This window comes from Urocitellus parryii, unplaced genomic scaffold (assembly GCF_045843805.1).
Source record: "Urocitellus parryii isolate mUroPar1 unplaced genomic scaffold, mUroPar1.hap1 Scaffold_210, whole genome shotgun sequence".
Classification (NCBI taxonomy): Eukaryota; Metazoa; Chordata; class Mammalia; order Rodentia; family Sciuridae; genus Urocitellus; species Urocitellus parryii.
In genome coordinates, this window is record NW_027552345.1 from 169,904 (window position 1) to 190,361 (window position 20,458).

The 20,458-nt window shown below is 32.8% G+C and overlaps 1 pseudogene; it reads right to left on the bottom strand.

The window, feature by feature from the left end:
- Positions 1-19,570: 19,570 nt before the first annotated feature.
- On the bottom strand, positions 19,571-19,679 carry LOC144251779 (small nucleolar RNA U13; annotated as a pseudogene).
- Positions 19,680-20,458: the final 779 nt, after the last annotated feature.

Consider the following 20,458-nt stretch of genomic DNA (forward strand, 5'->3'; position numbering starts at 1 on the left):
GCTTCAGGACCAGAGGAATCTACCCAAATAAGTTGCTGGAGTCTGACTGATCACAGAAGGCTAGAACAGCCAGACCCACAGCTAGCAGATGAGATCACTCAGGTTCACCATGACCCAGCCGGAGCAGGTAGATCTGGATGTGCTGCATTCAGAGTTGTCACAAGGTGATATGGATAGGCCATTAAGAAAGCTTCGATGAAGAGCTCCCCAGAGCCACAGTCTGCTTGTTTTGCTGCATGTAGTAAACAGCTTTTTCACTAGAACTGGCAGCACTTGGTGGTGATATTCTCTTCCCTTCAGACTGATTTAGGAGGCTTTCAGAGACAGCTCCAGCACTAAGAAGGCTCTGTGTGTCGTATGTTATCGGTGTGTGTGTGTGTGTGTGGGGGGGTGCATGATGATGCATTTTTGTCACGTTGCTGTAAATACACTTACGATTTTATTTAACCAAGTCCTTAGTAAGAAATTAAAAGTTTCCTTTTAGAATTCGATTGGCATGCAAGAAAGCAAGGGGCTTGCTCTTCATTGTTTTTAAATGACGAGGAGCTTTTATTTACCAGGTGGATTCCAATTTACTTTCTACTTTATCAGTCTGTGACTTTGCTAACTGGTAAGCTTTCCTTTCCAAGCTTCTCGAAGGCTTCCTTGAGGCAGGCTATCAAGATAGCGTCTCTAAGTGCTGCACCATCCTTCCCAAATGGCTGCAAAACAGTTAAAACTACCTTTAAAACATTTCCGCTGGGATTGATCTCAATGTGAACAAAGGGAACTGGAGAGTCTAAACGTGTTCTCCCCGCAGTGTGCAGTGTTACTTGGTCAAGATTTCAGATTATTTTTTCCACCAAGGTCAATCAGTAGTAACCCCCTGATTCTTTTGTTTGTTTTTGAGCTGATCAAAAGTACAAAACCTTTTTTTTCACATGATATTATGAGGTTTCTAAATCCTATTTGTAGTTGTAACATGAATTTTTTTTTATATAGAAAAAAAATATTTGCTCATAATTAGAAAGTGACAAGTTTTGAGTATAAGGGAAATCTTTTTCTTTAATAACCACTGACTTCTATATATTGTAATTTCTTTTACTAGTACCAAGACAGTCTCATGGGCCCAATATGTCCAGCTGGTCCTACTTTAGTTTGTTTCGGCCTTGGAATAACATGAAAATAGAGGCAGGCCTTTACAAGGTCTACTTGACAGAATCTTGGAAGATTTTATTGACCATTTCTTTTAGTAATATCACAGAGTAAGATCATACCCCATGACAGTCCTTGACTACAGCAGGAAACTTGCACAAAAGTTTGTTAGGTGGGTGCTTTCCCCACACATTGCTTTCCTGGAAACTGTTCTGTCCTCTTTATCCATCATCATAACCATTATATCATATAATAGAACCGTCACTAAAAGAGGCAGACAGGCAGATTGGAGACAAATGCCTTTTTGAAACTTTATTTCCTTCTGTGACAATCTGTGATTTAAGCTATCCCAGTTAAGTTGTGGTTACTACTAAATCCAGATTCTCCTGACTTTAACTTGATTTTACATGGTGTATTCTGCCCAGTATTACATGAGAATCATAACTCTCTCTATATCAGGAGAAACATAATTCTTTGCTTCAACCAGTTCCAGACAAAATCTGAAGAGCTTCTCCCTGAGATGAGCAAACATATGGAATGTGGGGAAAGTTATTCTTCCTCATAAACATTTATAACTAGTGAAAAAAGATAACTTTAAAAGGACATATGCTTTGAGAACACACTTCATTATTAAAGTTTCTGGGTAGGGCGTACAAAGAAAAGAAAGTACCTGGTGATTTCAAGGAAGCTTAAGTCCTTGCATAGTTGAAACCATTTCTCATAGAATACTTTCTTAAGTACTGCTTAGTAGAAATCGTGAAAGAACAGAGGTCAAGACTTGCCTCTTTATTAGAGACTGTGGGTTTGTGCCTTATTGGTCTGCAATGTCTTAATTATCATGATGGTGTTTCAGAAGGACCATGTTATAGTGGAAAAAATGAGGTTTGGGAGTTCATAGACCCAAGATTAAAATTTGTGCCCAATGACTTACTAGCTCTTTGCTCTTGCACAATTTAGCATTTGATTTTCAGTTTCCTTATTTATAAAACTGTGAACATGATACGTATTTCTAAGGCTTGTTGTGAGAATAAATTAAGGTTGTATTTGAAGAGGTTGGCCCAACGCCTGGCTCATAGTCAGCATTCAGAAAATCAGGCTATGATTTTCAGTATCAATATATGAGATTCAGAAACTATAGATATGTCATTTGCCTACTTTTGTTTCCAATGTGGATCTTCTTTTGAGTGAGTGGATTAGGTATGCAGACCTGCCTACAGTTCCAGTTTTGTTTTACTCAGCTTCTTAGGGTCTCTTTCTTTGTTCATCAATTCAAAGAGAGTATTAAGAAAGCAGGTATTATTTTCTCAAATGACATTTCTCAACCATTTTACAGAATATAATTCATAAGCTGGATCTGGCAGCACATGCTTGTAATCCCAGTGACTAAAGTGGCTGAAGCAGGAGGATCATAAGTTCCAAGACAGAGTCGGCAATTTAGCAAGATTCAATCTGAAAATTTAAAAAAAAGACTGGGGCTGTGGCTTAGTGTTAAAGTACCCATGGTTTTAATTCATAGTACAAAAAAAATAAATAAAAGAAAGAAAAAAGAAATGTATAATTCATATATTGTATTGAAAGTAGTATTGTTACTTTGGGTTTCTTCAGTATGAAACCTGGTAGATTTCGATTCACAATTAGAAGGAAAACTTCATGTGCTGCCTCATGTACTGTGGTTTCATCTCACCCTACATAACACTACAAAATGGATTGAGAGCTGAATTCACATGTTCACGAATAATATAAATCCTTCTAGACTAGAAAGTAAAAATGGACAAATAATAGATTATTACTTACTTTGCCTTATCTAGTGTCAAATATTGCATATGGCCACATATTTAATAATACACTTAACAAATATACATAATATTTTAAAATTCTGATATGGACATAGAATTGTATAATTTATAAATTATTATCATACAAATCTTTTTTTCCTAACCTTAAAAGAACCTTGAATGGGATAATTATTATGTTGCTTTTATGGGTGGAGAAAAAAAGGCCAATAAATACAAGCTACTAACTATGATACCTACTAGGTCTCATGGACATTTTACCACAGATACCAAGTTGTCTGAGGAGGAGCTATGTTGCAGTCTAAGAACACACTCTTCATTTTGGAGGGCTTCCCCTAATGTATCCTTATTTCCTTCTCTCAGTCTTCTTGTAGCTAAACTCAGGAACACACATACTCATACACATGTGTGTGTGTGTGTGTGTGTGTGTGTGTACACATACATATCTGTGCCCCCCCCCAAGGATAAGGGGTACAAGAGAAACGAGCAGAATATATCCATATGGTTCACAGTAAAATTTCACCTTCAGTTTTATACTTATTTGTGTGTTGATCATTGCAAGTTTATGTATTTATAACTTACACATAATATGCAATTAGTTTTAAGTGTTTTTTAGTAAGAGTTAGTATTCTGTAAGGCTTCTCTTTTATAGAAGTCCATGTCGGAATGAAGGTCAAATAAACTCAGATAAAGAGGCAATGATTCATGGACATTTCCACAGAGGTTCATTGCTGCTCAGGAGATATCTGCAGTCAAATATAGTGGTCATTACTTTTTAAGTGATTTATTTTTAGACCACTTTATTTTTATGTGTGTTTGATGTGCATTGATTTTACTTTCATGTGTCTAGGTGTGGCTAAGCTTCTCCTTTAGACCCTGAACAATCACCATTATTTTCTGTAAAATGGGCATAATAAATAAGAAGTGCCTTTACTTCATAGGCTTATTCAAGGATTATAATGAAGCATACATCAAATAAATTTGAAAATTTTAATGCAATTTCAGAACAAGTGTGAGGGCAGGTATTTTAATGTTGGAGTCAAATGAAGTTCCAGGCATTTTACTACCAATATCTCCAACTTGTTAAATTCAGCTTCCTCATTAATAAAAAGAGAGTAATAGTATCTTCCAATGGATTATATGTACACAAAGCTTTAAATAATATGTGTCAAGAATCACGGGCCTTGCATATATTCAGTAAAACTCATTCCCCTAAACTTTTCTCTCCCTTTTATGTGAAGGACATGTATTATTTTTAGCCTACAATAGCAATATTTGCATTTTCAAATCAAAAATATTAATTGAATGAATTAAAATCATTATGACTTACATAAAAAGCTTAAAAGATGGTTATGATAACACAATATACAAAGAGAGTAAAATAAACATTTTGAATGAAGAACAAGTAATATATAGAGAAAGATTGTGTAGAGGAAGTTACTTAGTTTAGCAAAGTAAAGAATGTGCTATATTTCAATACTAGGTCAAGAAGAGTTTTACCAGAAATTTGATATTAACTGAATATTATTTGAATATATTCTAATACAAATTATATAAGCATTGTTTAAGTTTTGAATAAGAAATATTAATCATATGTAACTCATTAAACTAGATGCATAAAAATATGAAAATAGGCTCACAGGTGATTTTTGAAAATGTATAAGATATATGTATAATCTTACATTATTGATAAACCAAAGTCAAATTTTTTGTTTATCTTGATGAAGAAGACCATCATTTCAACCTGTCATATACTTTCAGGAAGATTCTTTTAACTTATTTCCTTCTGAAGATACCATAATGTGGTTGGTAGAATAAACACTGAACCTAAGTCCTAGTCTATGGGTTACTAATCAACTGTAATATTTGGCTTAGTTAATTTCAGCTATCAAATGGAAGGTCTGGATTTAATGTTTTAAAAAATTCTTTATAGCTCCAATTCTTTTTCTAATATTTTTACTCTATTTTCTAAGGAAAGATTAAACATGATGCCCTTTGCTGTGACTTAGATGTTTAATAATATCATAGTCTATAATTAAGTCTTCTAGGTATTTCTCATTTGCCTTCCCTCCTATTTATTAAGTTATGGTCATGATACTAAACAACTGATCAAATATTAAAAAAATAATTGAAGCAATTAAAACGGAATTTATTAAAATAACTTCTGAATTTTGCTGACAACTAATAGTTTTATCCTTCCCTTATGACTTTCCTAAGGTGAAAGAGAAAACGATAATATTTTCATGTTATAAATAAGTACCTTCTTAAAAAGCACTTACACAAAGTCAACAGTTACTTGGTTAGTATATGTGTACCAATTTTTTTCATTTTGGTACCTTTGAGCTAGAAGGCTTGTCTCTTAATCCTTATTTTATAAATAGTAGAAAAATAAGAAAATTAGTACATGAACAATCCAAGGTCATAGAACAAAAAATTATAACTACATTTCAGCTTTATTTACCATTAGACAATAATCTTAATTTTTAGGTGAGAAACAGCAAAATTATATTTATTGGTTAGAAGATTATGGTTGTTTCTTAGGATCATGAAAAGGAATCTAGGGGTCCTGAGAACTGCTTTACAAGACCTCTCTGACCTCAGAATGTGTCATAACTCACACACTTCAATTATTTTATAAAATTCAATGAGTGATTATCCCTGCAACATGTAAACTCAGAGATCTCCAGCTACATTTTATCAACTGGACAATTATATGGTTTTGCCAATAAAAATATTTGCTAATCAAGAATGAATTTCTTTTAATACTAAAAGTAAGCAATTTACTTGTTCTTGTTATAGAAAAATGTACATAGTCAATGCAAACACACATATATATGTATATTCATATATCTCCACACACATATTCAGAATTCCCTCATAATTTATCATTTCAAATTTTGATGGTAAGAAAATTAGGTTCAAAAATATTTGGTTGAATATGTCACAATGTATTTCCCATACCTTATAATTACCCTATATTTCCTTGTTTACCCTATACCCTATAATTATATACCTATAATTTCTTGGTTTTGATATTTGAGGGACAGTTACCAGGGATTGAACTCAGGGGTTACTCAACTACTGAGCAATATCCCCAGCCCTTTTAAAATTTTTTGTTGTTGTTTTGAGACAGTCTCCCTACGTTGTTTTGGGCCCTGCTAAATTGCTGAGGCTGGCCTTAAATTCATCCTCTTGCCTTAGCCTCCGGAGCCCTGGGGATTACAGGCCATCACAACAGAGGCTTCTGATCTATTTTTAGCATTCAAATGGAGCTGCAATTTAAGACATTCACATAACAATCTGAATGTAGAATCTTTGTTTTTTATTTGTATGTTTTTGTGGGTTTTGATACTAAGGATTGAACACAGGGGCACTTGACCACTGCGCCCCATCCCCAGTCCTTTTTATGTTTTGAGGCAGGGACTTCCTAAATTGCTGAGGTTGGCCTTGAACTTGCTATCCTCCTTGCCTCAACCTCCTGAGTAGCTGGGATTATAGGTGTGTACCACTGTGCCTGGCCTTGAATATAGAATCTTTATAGATTTTTTTTTATGTAAAGAGATACTTGTTATGGGAGCTTTATTTTTTTAATCTTTTGTTTTTATCTTCTGTTTTTTAAAAAATATTATTTATATATGATCGTAGAATGCATTATAATTTTTATTACACATATAGCGCACAATTTTTTCATATCTCTGGTTGTATACAAAGTATATTCACACCAATTTGTGTCCTTATACATGTACTTTGGATAATAATGTCCCTCACATTTCACCATCATTTAGAGATTTTTATGATTTTTAACAAACTTTTGTCTCTTTCTGTGATGATTTTTTACTGGGGCTATCTAATTTTTTTTTTTTTTAATGAAGGATTGAACCAAGAGGCTCTTAACCACTAAATTATATTCCTTTTTATTTTTTATTTTGAGACAGGGTCTCACTAAATTGCTGATGTTGGCTATGAACTTGTGATCTCCTGTTTCAGCCTTCCGAGCCACTGGGATTACAAGAGTGAACCATCATACCTGTTCAACATTTTCTTAATAAAAAGTTAACAGTTTACACTTTTAAAACAGTTTCATATGATATTTAATTAAATGACATTTTTCTATAACAAGAACAATTGGATTGTTTTTGCAAATATTTTTAGTGGTACTTTATGAAATACATAATCTGTTAGTTTAAACTGCATTATTAGCCCAAACACATTTGAAAATACTTATGTACTTATGACCTTATTTTTTTTTTGTGTGTGTGGGGTGTACCAGGAATTAAACTCAGGGGCACTTCGTCACTGAGCCAAATTCCCAGCCTTGTTTTGTATTTTATTTAGAGACAGGATCTCAATGAGTTGATTAGTACCTTGCTTTAGTTGAGGTTGGCTTTGAACTCGTAATCCTCTAGCTTCAGCCTACAGAGGCATTGGGATTACAGGCATGCCTCATGGTGCCTGGCATGACTTTATTTATTTTTTTATTAATATATGTACATTTTATGTAATTAGCACAACTGCAAATGTAGTTTGACAAGTTATTAGAATCATTAGCATCATGCACAGGATTTAAAGAAATTAAAATAATACTAGAATGTAAGGATATATCATGAAATGATAAAACTGACACCAACAAATAAAATATTTTACTTTTTCCACCATAAAAAACCTGAATTCTATCAAGATGGAAAACCGTCTTTGTTTTAGTCTCTCTTGTTTCTGCATGCTGACAGAAATGTTTCATGTTTATATGCTTGTTTTGCAAGAGCACTTCACAAATCCTTGCCAGGTTCCAAAGGCTTACTGAGTAGCAGAAGACTAAAGTCATATTTTAAAAATATTTTTTAAATGTCACATAAAAGCAGGAGAATTTTTGCCACATTGAAAACTGTAGTCTAGAGCACAACTGTCTTAAAATGCTATTCTTAATTCTAAAAGATAGAATCTGACATTTCTCACTCCTATGGAAATTGTTAATATGTTGCAAGTGTCTTCTCAATAATTGTGGAATTCAAAAAAAGTCCTCAATTCCTCAATCTGTAGATCATTGTTCTACTAGGAATACTTTTTTGTCAGGTGATTTTTAAAATTTTTTTGGTTTAGGGATGTGGGGGGCTAGAAAGAGAGGAGAGAGAGAGAGACAAAGAGGGGGCGAGCATGTGAGACCGATATACTTAGCTATCATCTTTTGATTTTATTTCTGTTTATAACAGAAAGAAATTGCATTCACTGGCTGTTCCCCTCTTTTCTTCTTCCTTGGCTTCCCCCCTCCAACAAAGGGCTGTCTCATGGAATCAAATGTCATCTCAATCACTGTAATGCATATTGTTTTAATGATTTTGCAGTCAGAAATGATGAGGTATATGAATTTGCCAGTGCTGCTATAATAAAGTCCCACATGCTGGGTGGCTAAAACAGGAACTTGTTTTCTCACTGTTCTGGTGGCTAAAAGTCCAAAAATCAATGTTTGGCAGGACTGATTTCTCCCCAGGCCTCTCTCTGCCTTTACTTGGTCTTTACTCTGAGTGCATACATACTTGGTGTCTCTTCTTGTGTTCAATTTTCCTCCTTTAAAGATACAAATCACATTGGTTTAAGGATCACCCCAAAGGCCTCATTTTATGTTAATCACTTCTTTAAATGACCTATCTCCAAATGTTGTCACTGTCTTTGGTAATGAGAGTTAGGACTTTGGGGGGTTCAAAATTCAGTTGATAACATGTGGGTTATAAAGTATACCACAAAATAGAATTAGGCAGCACTCTAAAATGTAAATTATAAAAAAATTAGAGAGTTTAGTCATTGCTATAAACAATGATATCACAAAATCTAAATATATGAGTAATTAAAGGATTTGAGGATTCCTGAGAAGCATATTATAGTGACCCAGGAAAACTCTTCAGAAAGCGTCACTTTATTGGCAAATCTAAAATCAGGCTTAGAAAATTGTGTCATACTCCTTCTGATTAAAAAATAAAAATAAATGTTTTGGCAGAGGGTGTTGATGGTTTGTACAGAAACTAGAGAATAGCAGCCAAAAGAGTAAGAACTTGATGTTAAATTTCCAGTGTGTTCTCAGCTGAGGTCAAGGTGAAGGAACTGTTATACTCTCTAGCTACTATAAAAATATATCCTCTTTCATGGATTTGACTTGATTCATAGAGGCTCAAATAAGTCAGTTGGATTGCAATACTATTGTCCCCTTTTAATTTACTCTGATTCCATTTTTGTCAAGAGTAATTTATTCTGAAATTCAACTCCTCATACATCTTAACAATGAGAATTTCATAGAGAGTGAACAGAACATAAATATTCCAGTTCCAGGGTAGGAAAATTCTCAAATGTAAATGAACAGGCTGGTTTTGTGTGTGTTTAACAATCCAGCGTGAGATCTCAGATAGCCCTGCCTAAGCAGACAGCCCAGCTCTTTGGCATCTTCCTGTATGTGCTTGTGACTCATTTAGTAAATGCGATTGAGTCTGGTTCTTCCCATTCTGTGAAAATGTTTGCATTATTGAATACATAAATTCCACTAGCTATTTCTAATTTATTTTTCTGTGAAAACTCTAGCTCCATCTTAATTGTTACCCACATAGCACTTTGTATGTCATTTTTTAATGAACTGAAAACCATTCCACTCAGGTCAAGCTTGTTTTTACTTCAGAAACTTGAACTCATGCTCATTTATTTCTTAGATCTTGCAAAATTCAATTCTTCATATATTCCAGGTCAAATGTCTACTTCTCCAAGAATTTACCTGATTAATCTTGTTAAAATGCTCACTCGTCACCATCCTCAGAAACTACCAACACAGAAAAATAACTCATGTTCCTTGGGACTAGTGGAATATTTATTTACTAAACAAAATCAGTGAATCGATGAAATAATCCTGTATTCCGTAGAATATCTGAGAAATTAATAATAAAAATACATTTTATTAAAATAGCCATAATTTGCCAGGATTGAAGTAAACATTGTCTAAAAACTGAAGATAGTAACTGACCCTACGTTTTCCTGTAATATGTGTAATTTATGAGTGCACACTCTCTTCCACCTGAAAATAAGTTTTTCTTAGCTTCCAAGGGTCTCATTGGTTAATACTTTACATCAGTGACTCTCAAAGTATGGTGCCCCAAACAGCAGCCTGAGCATAATCTGGAAAACTACTAGAAAGAGGTTTGGGGTTCCACCCAAGAAACACTGACTCAGAAAACAAGGAGAGAGTTCCAATTATCTGTGGCTTGCCAACTTTTCTGTGGACTCTTGTCAGCCTCTGGTTTACCTAACAAAAAACCTAAATCAACACTCACAGAAGTTAGAATTAAAACAGTAGTATTGCCACTGAAACACATTTGAATTTCTTTAGTGATTTTATAGGCTATTGGTATAATTGCAGAAAATCAATCTTATATCACTTCTGATTTATAATTCCTTTCATGGACTTGGCATCTCAGACTAATACAGGAGCAATACACCTAATTTCTCAGCTGAAATCAATGTAGACTTGGGTTCATTTCCTAGTACGTGGATATAAAGCTATTTTTCACTATATTTCTTTGGTGTGGGACAGGAAAAAAATGAATAGGAAATGACAATAACCCAGCACCAATTCATCAACCTTGCTGTCATTTCTTAAATATCATTTTCACAAATATGTTATTACAGAGCTCTGGTAGAGGACAAAGCAGTGATTTGGCAAGCTCCAAAAAGACTCTGAAATGTTGGGGAAATATTTTGTTCCAGAATTATGATAGATTTATGTTATGAATAAATGTTTTAAATTCACATAATATATGTCACCCTTCTTTTGTGGCACAAAGATAATAAAATTATGAGAGGAACCTCATTGTTTTTACACTATGACAAAAATATGAGCCTGTTTTTTTGAAAAGGGAAAAAGTAACATGTATGATTGAAGAAGCAGGAGCCAGTGATTGAATACCCTTCTGCCTTTTATCTGCACCTGTACTGAACTCACCTGTACTGAACTCACGTGTATTCTTTTTGCCCTACAAACAGGACTGCAATCTGCAATGCAATTATTACCTAACCTTTGCAAGCTGCCTGTGTTGTCAAAACATTTCTGCTCAGTAACATACTATACTTAAAAGAGAGAGCTACTACCACGTTCAGGCACATCTTTCTAGTTCCGGCAGAAATCCTTGGTTCTTAAAAACAACACATTATTTTCATTTCTTCAAGTACTTTGTACATTCATCTTCCAATAAAAAAGATAAAACAAAAAAAATAGCAATGATTGAAAGCATTTGGGAATAAGCACAAGGAATATTGCACAAAATATATAAACACGAATAAGAATTTCTTTTAAAATATGAATATAGGTACATATACATATATAGACATATGTAAATATATTTTAAAAATTATAAGTTTTCAAGTTTTGATATGCAGGGAAGTAGACTTTATGACAAAAGTGGAATTCAAAACAACTCTTGAAGTTTTAAAATATGAACTTGTTCTTTTATACCATTTTTATATGTATCCCAACTCACTCAACATAATTCTTGAGAATTAACACTTTCTACTGGATTGTCCAGGAATTTCTCATAATATTGACAATGTATGTTGAAAGTTTGATTCCTATGAAAAAATGTTTTATAATTTTTAATCATTTGATATTTTGTAATATCAGTTATATCAAAATTTATTTATTATAAATAACATATAAGATATGGCACAGATAAATTAGAAAGAAGGCATAATCTGATTTTACTTCTGAGCAAACAATGGCATGTCTTTTATTGATAAGAGCATAAATTTAATGTGACTTACAATAATGTCTTTGTGGTAGATCAAGACAATTTTTAAAAATATTATTATAACCTGTAAATTTTTGGCATTCAAGGAATGAATTATTCCAGGTATTAATAATAAAATCAAATTAGTCATTTTAATTGCTCAGGCAGAAAAATACACAAAAGAAAAATACTTTTAAAGTTGTAATCATTAGATATTTTCAATTTTCCTCTTTAACTTTTCCCACAGAAAGTGATCATAATATATAATATTAGTCAATGTAAAAATGTTTTTCACCTTGTAGCAACTGCTGAAATACATCTAAACTAAACATAATGTGATTATGAAACAATAATGCACAGATGGTACATACATGTGCTTTAAAAGGTCATTCATATTTCCAGTGCTTATAGCCATTAATGCACAAGCTGTATTGATGTATAAAGAGAAATGATACATTCTCTTACAAAACCATTATAGAATATAATTATGCATTGGTTATAGTAATAGAAAATGTGGGATTTGTCTATGCTGAGGCCAAGTGAGATGACATTAGAGTTTCAATTACATTATAGATTGAGGTTTCTACTTTTGGCCTTTTTTGGTGTTGTATGTTTAAGATAGCTCAGATCTTGGCAAACAAGAGTCAGAGGCAGCAGGTAGAATGTGTGCAGTCTACTTGCAAGGCATCCTGTGAACCCAAGGGAAACTAATTTGCACAGATCTCACTGCTCTTTTGTTGTAGAAAGATTCTGTGAATGGAAAGAAATAGGTTCAAACTGTCATGGTGTAGAGAAAAAAGAGAAAACTAAATTATTTGTGTGCTTTCAAATAAATAAAAATATTGTAATGAAAAGTTATAGTGGCACAGGTATTAGTGAAGAAACGGTTCTTCACTATCAAAAAATTAATCAGAGTATTGACCTAATTTGATTTAGATTATTATTGCCAATAGTTTGCACAGGCAAAAAAAAAAAAAAAAAAAAGCCGAGCTACACAGTTGCTCAATTGTTCAACAGTTGTAAGAGTGTGTAAACTAAATTTTGTCATTACTTTGATTTCCTCTAAATGATATTCATTTATACACTTAAATTTTGTAATATTTATGATGTAAATTCTATATACATGCGCACATTTAAAAAAACAAAAATTACTCACCTTATCTGTTTTCTAAATGCATATATTTTTGTAGTTAGAATTTTGAAACATTCTGAGTTAAATTATAAGAGTTTGTTTTAAATCTGGCCAGATGGAGCTGAAGAATAATTTTCCTTATCATTAAACTAAAAACTTACATATATAACTGGTTATCATACAAGATGGACCAACAAATTGAAGTGATTACAATGATGATGATGATAAATGATAAAAACAGAATTATTTACAGTTCTTCATGTTATCCCAGCATTTTACACAGCTCAAATGATTATGAGCATGTGCCTTATCCTGCATGGCCATTGCTTCAGGTCTCTGGATTGGGAGGTGAGGGGATGGAGAAAAGACAAACAGATACCCAAATAGAGAAAAAACTGGGGCCTGATGGGTCACTAAACCTTGATAGGGAACTAATGTCAACAAGCAAGTTTGATACATATATTATATAGGTTTAAACATCAAAAGGATTTATTGTGAGACAGTTTCTTCAAGATAAACAGAACCCAAACTGAGGGTATAAACAGTCCAATTAGAACTATCAGCTTGTGCCCATAATTCTCTACCCCTGGTAGCTGGCATTTGAACCAAGGTTAAGGACTGGTAATCCATGGCTGGCAAGGAATTTCCCTTTGAACAGGGCAGCACCACAGCAGGTGGGCAGACTCAAATTGATGCATTTGCACCCCAGAGTTCCCAGGAGGGGCATCACCTCTGTCTCCAGACAGTTCAAGGATCATCATTCATTTGCTACTCCCAACAATCATGAATACGTAAGAAAAGAGTAGAATAAGTCATTTGCTAATAATTTTTATTTGCAATGTAGTTATATGTTTAATAATGACAGATTCTATTTGAAAAAATAAAATGTTACTTCTGAACCTTGTAAATAATATTCTTTGGCAAGGTTTTTAATATACTCTTGATGTGTATCATTATTTAATTAGCATAATTCCAGTCCTCCCTGTGGGCCTGTTCTTGGCTAATTCACAGGAAGTGGATGGCTTTATTCTAGGAATTCATTACAATGGCTGGGATTTAACAAAAACATATCAACTCTACCCCAAACTCCACTGTCTGTAGGAATGTAAACACAGTGTAATTGGCAACATGGAATAATGGAAAATCTAACTTGCTGCTGCCCCCAAATCTATGAGAGGCTCAGCAAAAAGCTAGTCCGTCCATTTTCTGGATCAATTGTTTTCAAGCTGCCTATTCTTTCCTTTAAATAAAATCTTAAAGTCAAATTTACAATAACATACAGCTGCTATGGTCTTATATAAACTAGAACAATTCTGTATTACCAGTTAGTCTCAAAACAACCTTAGATCTGGGGAACAACCTCTGTACTATCTGATATTTTGCATTGTATCCCTGTATAAGCCTGGCTATCAGGGATTTTTACTTTTCAACTATAAATTACCAGTCCATGTAGATCTATGCTTTGAGATGATGAGATTGCCTGTACTAAAGACCACTATATAAGACGTAGTGCATTATTAAACTTGCAATAAAGATGTTCTTGAAGTTGTTTATTGATTTATGTTATGAGAATTCTCATGGGCAATTTCTCTCAGGTCTTAGGCTTTTCATGAATAGTTTTTCTGATTGAAGAAAGAGAAGACGATCTTCATAGAAGTAGTGATCTTTGAACCCAGCCATTTTATGTCAGGTTATTTTATAGGATCATTCCAGAGGAGAGGAATTTATAGATTTGAGAGAGTACATTGTGTTTTAGTCAGCCTTTTTACTGCTGTGACACAAAGACCCAATAAGAACAATTAGATGAGGAAAAGTTTATTTTAAGGCTCATGCTCTCAGAGGTCTCAGTCCATAGATAGCTAACTTCATTCCTCAGGGCCTGAGATGGTACAGAAGATCATCATGGTAGGGAATGTGATGATGGAAAGCAAGCCCAGGACATGGCCACCTAGAAGCAGAGAGAGACCTCTATTCACCAAGAACAAAATATATACTCCAAAGGCATGCTCACAATGACAACCTCTTCTAGTTGTACCCCACCTGCCTACATTTTTCACACAAGTTAATCCCTAACAGAGGATTAAATACACTCAATTAGGTTAAGGCTCTTATAACCCGATCATTTCACCTCTAAACTTCCTTGCGTTGTATCACACATGAACATTTGGTAGATACCTCATATCTAAGTTATAACACATGGTGAGCTTAGGAAACAAGAAGCTATTGTATGTTCTGGTAGCATTGAGTGTGCAAAATAGCACATTGAGAAATAGTGCTGGAAATCCGAGTTCTCATTCTACATAGTGAAGGCTTTACTTTGTATTTACCATTACAATCTTGTGATAAGCAAATTCAAAATCACCCAAATGTCTTGAAAATCAAAAAAATATTTCCCTTAAAATATATATAAAATTATGGTGAATATATGTTTAGAAACAGAAATAAAAGATAATTAAATATATCAATCTAATTAATGTGAGCCTCTGAGTAATTTTATTTAGCCCAGTATTCTAGTGTATATATATATATATATATATATATAGTTATATCCTTTATGTCAGAGTTTAAAAAATATTTTAAATGTATATGCATTCAAATATATTGTTTTCCTATACCACCTTCTGAGAATATAGTTTGTCTCCTCTAGTATCTAATAAAGAATACAGTAGTAAATAATTAGACCTAAAATTGAAAGTCAATATATTTTGTGTTATTAAATAATGAATGGGTAGTTTGGTATAAATTATTTTTATTAATATACTGATTCCTACATGTTCAAGTGCCAAAATGTTTAAAGTCAAATAAAATCTACAAGTATCCTCTTAAATGAACTACTTCTTACAAAGTGATCATCACTATTTTCCCATTACAATTAAGAAGGCAATAATTACAGAATATATTATTTCATTTTTCTTGGTGATTAAGAATTACCATTATGAAAACATATTGTTATAGTAAAATTACAGTCTTTCTGAATTATGTGGCTATTCTCTCGGCTGCCACTTCTATTTTTAATACATTCTTCTGTGACTCATCTGTAATGCTAGCTATTATTTCTAATCACCTGCAAACTGGGTGCCCAAATCAGTGGATTGAGGAAAACCCTAGGACGCTGTCCTGGGGGGTACAGATATCCTGATAAGAAGGATCTTAGTTTACTTTGAAATTTTATAGTGGAGTTTTATTCCTATTATTTGTATCTTCATCAATGAACTAATGATGTCATTGATTTGTTTTCTAGAGATCACAGAGATATATTTTGTATGGAGGATTGAGTTAAAAAAGGGATTCCCAGAAAAGTAGAAAGCTAACAAAGTGGGCTAGATATCACTATGCAGCTGGGTGGGACTTTCCTTCTACTGTAGACATTTTCCAATGTCTGACAGGTCCTGCAGTCAGTGTCCTTCAAAATTTATAGGTTGAAACTCAATCTCCAGTGTAATATATCATGTTAAGAGACTGGGTCTTTAGGAGGTGATTAAGTGATGGAGGTAGGGCCCTTGTGAATGGGATTAGTGACCCTGTGAGAGAGGTTGAAGAGAGCACCCTGTGCCCTTTTGCTTCTACCTCAGCTCTGTGGATGCTACTGGGAGGCACTGCTGTGCAAGGAGAGAGTAGCCCTTCCCACACACCAAATCTGCTGGCATTTTGATCTTTGACTTAGAGAACTGTAAAAAATAAATTTCTCTTCTTTATAAATTATTCTTTCTCACATATTTTGTTGTCTGTGGAACAAGTCCACCAAGACAACATGCACAGTTGAAATGCTAGATATATAAGCAACTCAGGAGAATAGTAAAGCAATATTTCGCTCTAAATTTACAATGAGGTAATATCTCTTCACACCGTTTCGACTCCTAAGATTAAATGTGGTTTCTAATGTGTATCATGAGATATTCATTTAATATATCCATGAATCTTTAACTTAGGTAATTGAGAAATTTTTGCCCAAATTTGTTAAAATATTATCTGTTCTATATTTTGCATATAGAAACATGTAATTTTTAGTTTTTATTATTACAAAAAGATTATTTAGAATATAACCTTGAGATGTAGCCACGCTAACTCACTGGGTAAATATTCAATGGAATGGAATTATCAGTAAATGGATTTCTTGAAGCTAAAATTTTCACATAATATGGTGGAGATTGATTTTCCTTCATAATAATGCTTAATGATTTAATTTTTTCAAGCTTAAAAAATAGAATTTTAAGAAAGCATTTCTCAGTCTAATCTGTATCGATATAGAGTGGGGTAAATTTTTATTTTGTCAAAAAATGACACCTTTTCCAAGAAAGAGGACATTAGTTTAAAACATCTTATTTTTAGGGTGATACATGGCTTAATATTACACTTCAAGGCAGCATTCAATAAGGATGTCTTTTGGGCTTTGTTTCTAATACTCTTTTTCTTGTGTCCCTTACTTTATTTGTTCTGCATTGTACTCTTTGGGCTTGGATCTTATTTTATTTTATCAGGCCATATGCCAATCTAAAGGATAAAAACACTGGGACTAAGGTTGTATCTCAATGGTAGATTCCCATGTTTTAGCATGCATAAGGCCCTGGTTTCCAATCTCAGCACCACCAGCACTAACAATAAACAAAGGAAAAAATATAAAATAGTAAAAAGTCTTATTATTAACTGTACCACCGAGGTTTTGCTTTTCTTCATTAGGCTTTGTAAATATAATCTGATGTTTATATTGTTTCTGTGTTTTCATTGTCAGACAAGTTTTCTTTTGGCCTTTAGGTCCTGTTATATACCTCTTTAATTTCCCATACTGTTTTTTTTTTTTTACTATTTTCTTTTACTTGTTGATGGATCTTTAATTTATTTATATGTGGTGCTGAGAATCAAACCCAGTGCCTAACACATGCTAAGCAATCGCTCTACCACTGAGCTACAACCACAGCCCAATTTGCCATACTGTTACAAAGCAAACAATTATTTTCTCTTCATGGCAGTGAGAGAGTAATTTCTTGATTCAGTGTTATGTAACATGAACTTAAATACAATTTCAGACCTCCACAAAATATCTAATGGAGAGAGGTTTTGTTGATGTTGTTGCTTTTTTTTTTCTTTTTTACTTTTGCCCATATCCTTGTTCCCTCCCATAAGTATAGAAAAGAAAAGGGGTGGAACATGGGGACAAAGAAAGCAGGAAAAAAAAGAAAAATTGAAAATTGCAATTTATCCTAAATCTAAATTTTAGAAGATCTGAAAACCACAACTAGTGGCTAACAGTTTAGTGGGTTGCTTTAAGTATTGGCTGCTGAATGCTATATTTATGTGACAGAGCCTTATTGAACTGCCATCCTATCCTACTTCCTGTCTTTTTTTTCTGGTAGACATTTGCTGTTTCACAGCTATCAGCCAGTAGGCTTTTGTTTCATCATTCATACTAGATAGATTATCTTGAAAAGAAACATTGCTGCCATTGATATGAACTATTGCTGTGAAAGCTGTGTATACATATAACATATATAGATATATAGATGTTTAAGAGTTATTTATAATTATATAATGTATAAATATTTATACATATATAAAATATATATATGATATATACAGTATACACAATATAATATTATGCATACTTATATATTCATATATAATATATAAAAACCATTTATGGAAACTATATGAAGAATGAGAAATAGTATTTTTAGTACTTCTTTTATTTCAATATAGGCATTTCAAAGTTAAAGTTGAACATAAAACATCTTCTCAGTTACTTTCTTAAATATTTTCTTTGAAGAAAATTTGATTAGTCAATTTCTTAGGGAATAATTTTCTACATTTATGAAAAGTATATTTTAATTTTTTATGAAAGATTTAAATTTATTAATAACATTTTCTTGTTAAAATATTGTGAAAGTTCTTGACTTAGCATTAAAAAATGTGTAAGAATTATAAAAACTTTCAGATCCATGTTGTTTTAGAGATTTATTGGTTGAAAAATTAACTATTTAGTACTCAAAGCTACTCTTTAAGTGCAGTTGCCTGTGTGCTTCTTTCTCTCCTTCCCTCCCTGAATCTTGTTTTCTGTGTTATCTACTTATCAAAGCCATCAGCCTTCCATCTATTTAATGAAAATGGTGTAAATGATAAAGTTAGTTATGTTATACTTAGTTGGTACATTAATAACTTGAAAGAATTATCTATAAACTTCTTTTGGTATTTATGCTTATAAGAAAAAAATTAACATTGACTTTCATAGAAGTACTGTTAACATACTGAAAATGATGAGTCCACATAATGAAAATTTTTAGTGTTCACCTTTATGTGCAAATACAATAATTAAACTCTTTTTAGGGTAGTTTGCCAGGGCTAGTCTGTAAATTTTTACCAAGGAGATGAAGCCTGAACACATTTTGAAACAACTGTGTTCAGGGAAGTGAAAATATAATATCCTGGAATTATGTATAGAGGGGAAAGAGATCATGAACGATCAGATCTGTCATTATTTAGAGTTAGACTTTATCCTTTAGTTGTTATAGAACTGTAAAAAAATGAAAAAAAGATAAAAAATTGAAAATTGAACACGAATGTGTATGATAGGTATTGGAAGGTAATAAGAAAGATAATTTTTTGTTCTTTTTAGACATTTTCTAGGGTGACTAATGGGCCACAGGAGGGGAGATCAGAGTAAGGTGGAATCATATCATTTATTAAAAAGAAATAAGAACTCAGGAGAAAATGAAGGAGTTTAAATTTACCTAAGAAAAATATCTTCCATAGCATTTTTTTTTTAACAACAGATGGGTAATGTGCAGATATGGTAACAAGGTTCAGAGCAAGGCACATCTCCCAGAACAGCCACTTGAACACTCAGTAATCATCACACTTATGAACCAAAAGGATCTTTATTTTTTATGTTATAATAAAGATTGTTGTCATGACGAAATTAATGATTAAAATTTAATTCATTTTTATATAGGTCATAGAATCCATGCAATCAGTTATACCTTGGTTAGCATAATACATTGAATCATATCATAACTTCATCCTAATCATAACTTCATGATATATAAAGAAATTTGATGTCAGCAAAATATCTAAAAGAAAGGTCTGAATATTTCTTTTCTGGTCTCCCCCCCCTATTTTTCTGAACCTTTCATTCAGTTATAATTCAGTTATCAGTTTCATTTATCAATGGACAAATATGCAGTGCTAACATATATTCCAAGCTAAATGTACTTGAGAAATTCACTTGAAGTATGCACTTTAGGGTAAAACAGGAAGTTGTATAAACTTATGTATGTCCTTCTCCATTCTGACCATCCTTAGTCCTATTCTCCGATCAGTACTCAGAATCAAGCTCAATCTCTCTGCAGATGGTCTTACTGACAGCCTATTATATTAATTAAAAATACACTCCCTGAAGTTAAATTGCTTGGGCTTAGATCCCAGATTTCCATTTAGTATTTTTTCTCCATCACGTTTCTTAACCTTTTTTTAGGCCATAGATGCTAACTCTATTTGTTAATAATGTCTTAGTGTATCTTTAATATTACTTGTTTGCATTTTAAATACTATCAGAAATATGTTTTAAAAATTATTTTTATGAAAGAGAAAAAGTATCTAGGACTGACAAAGACTGAGCATAAACAAATTTTAATACATTTGAAATTTTTAATAAA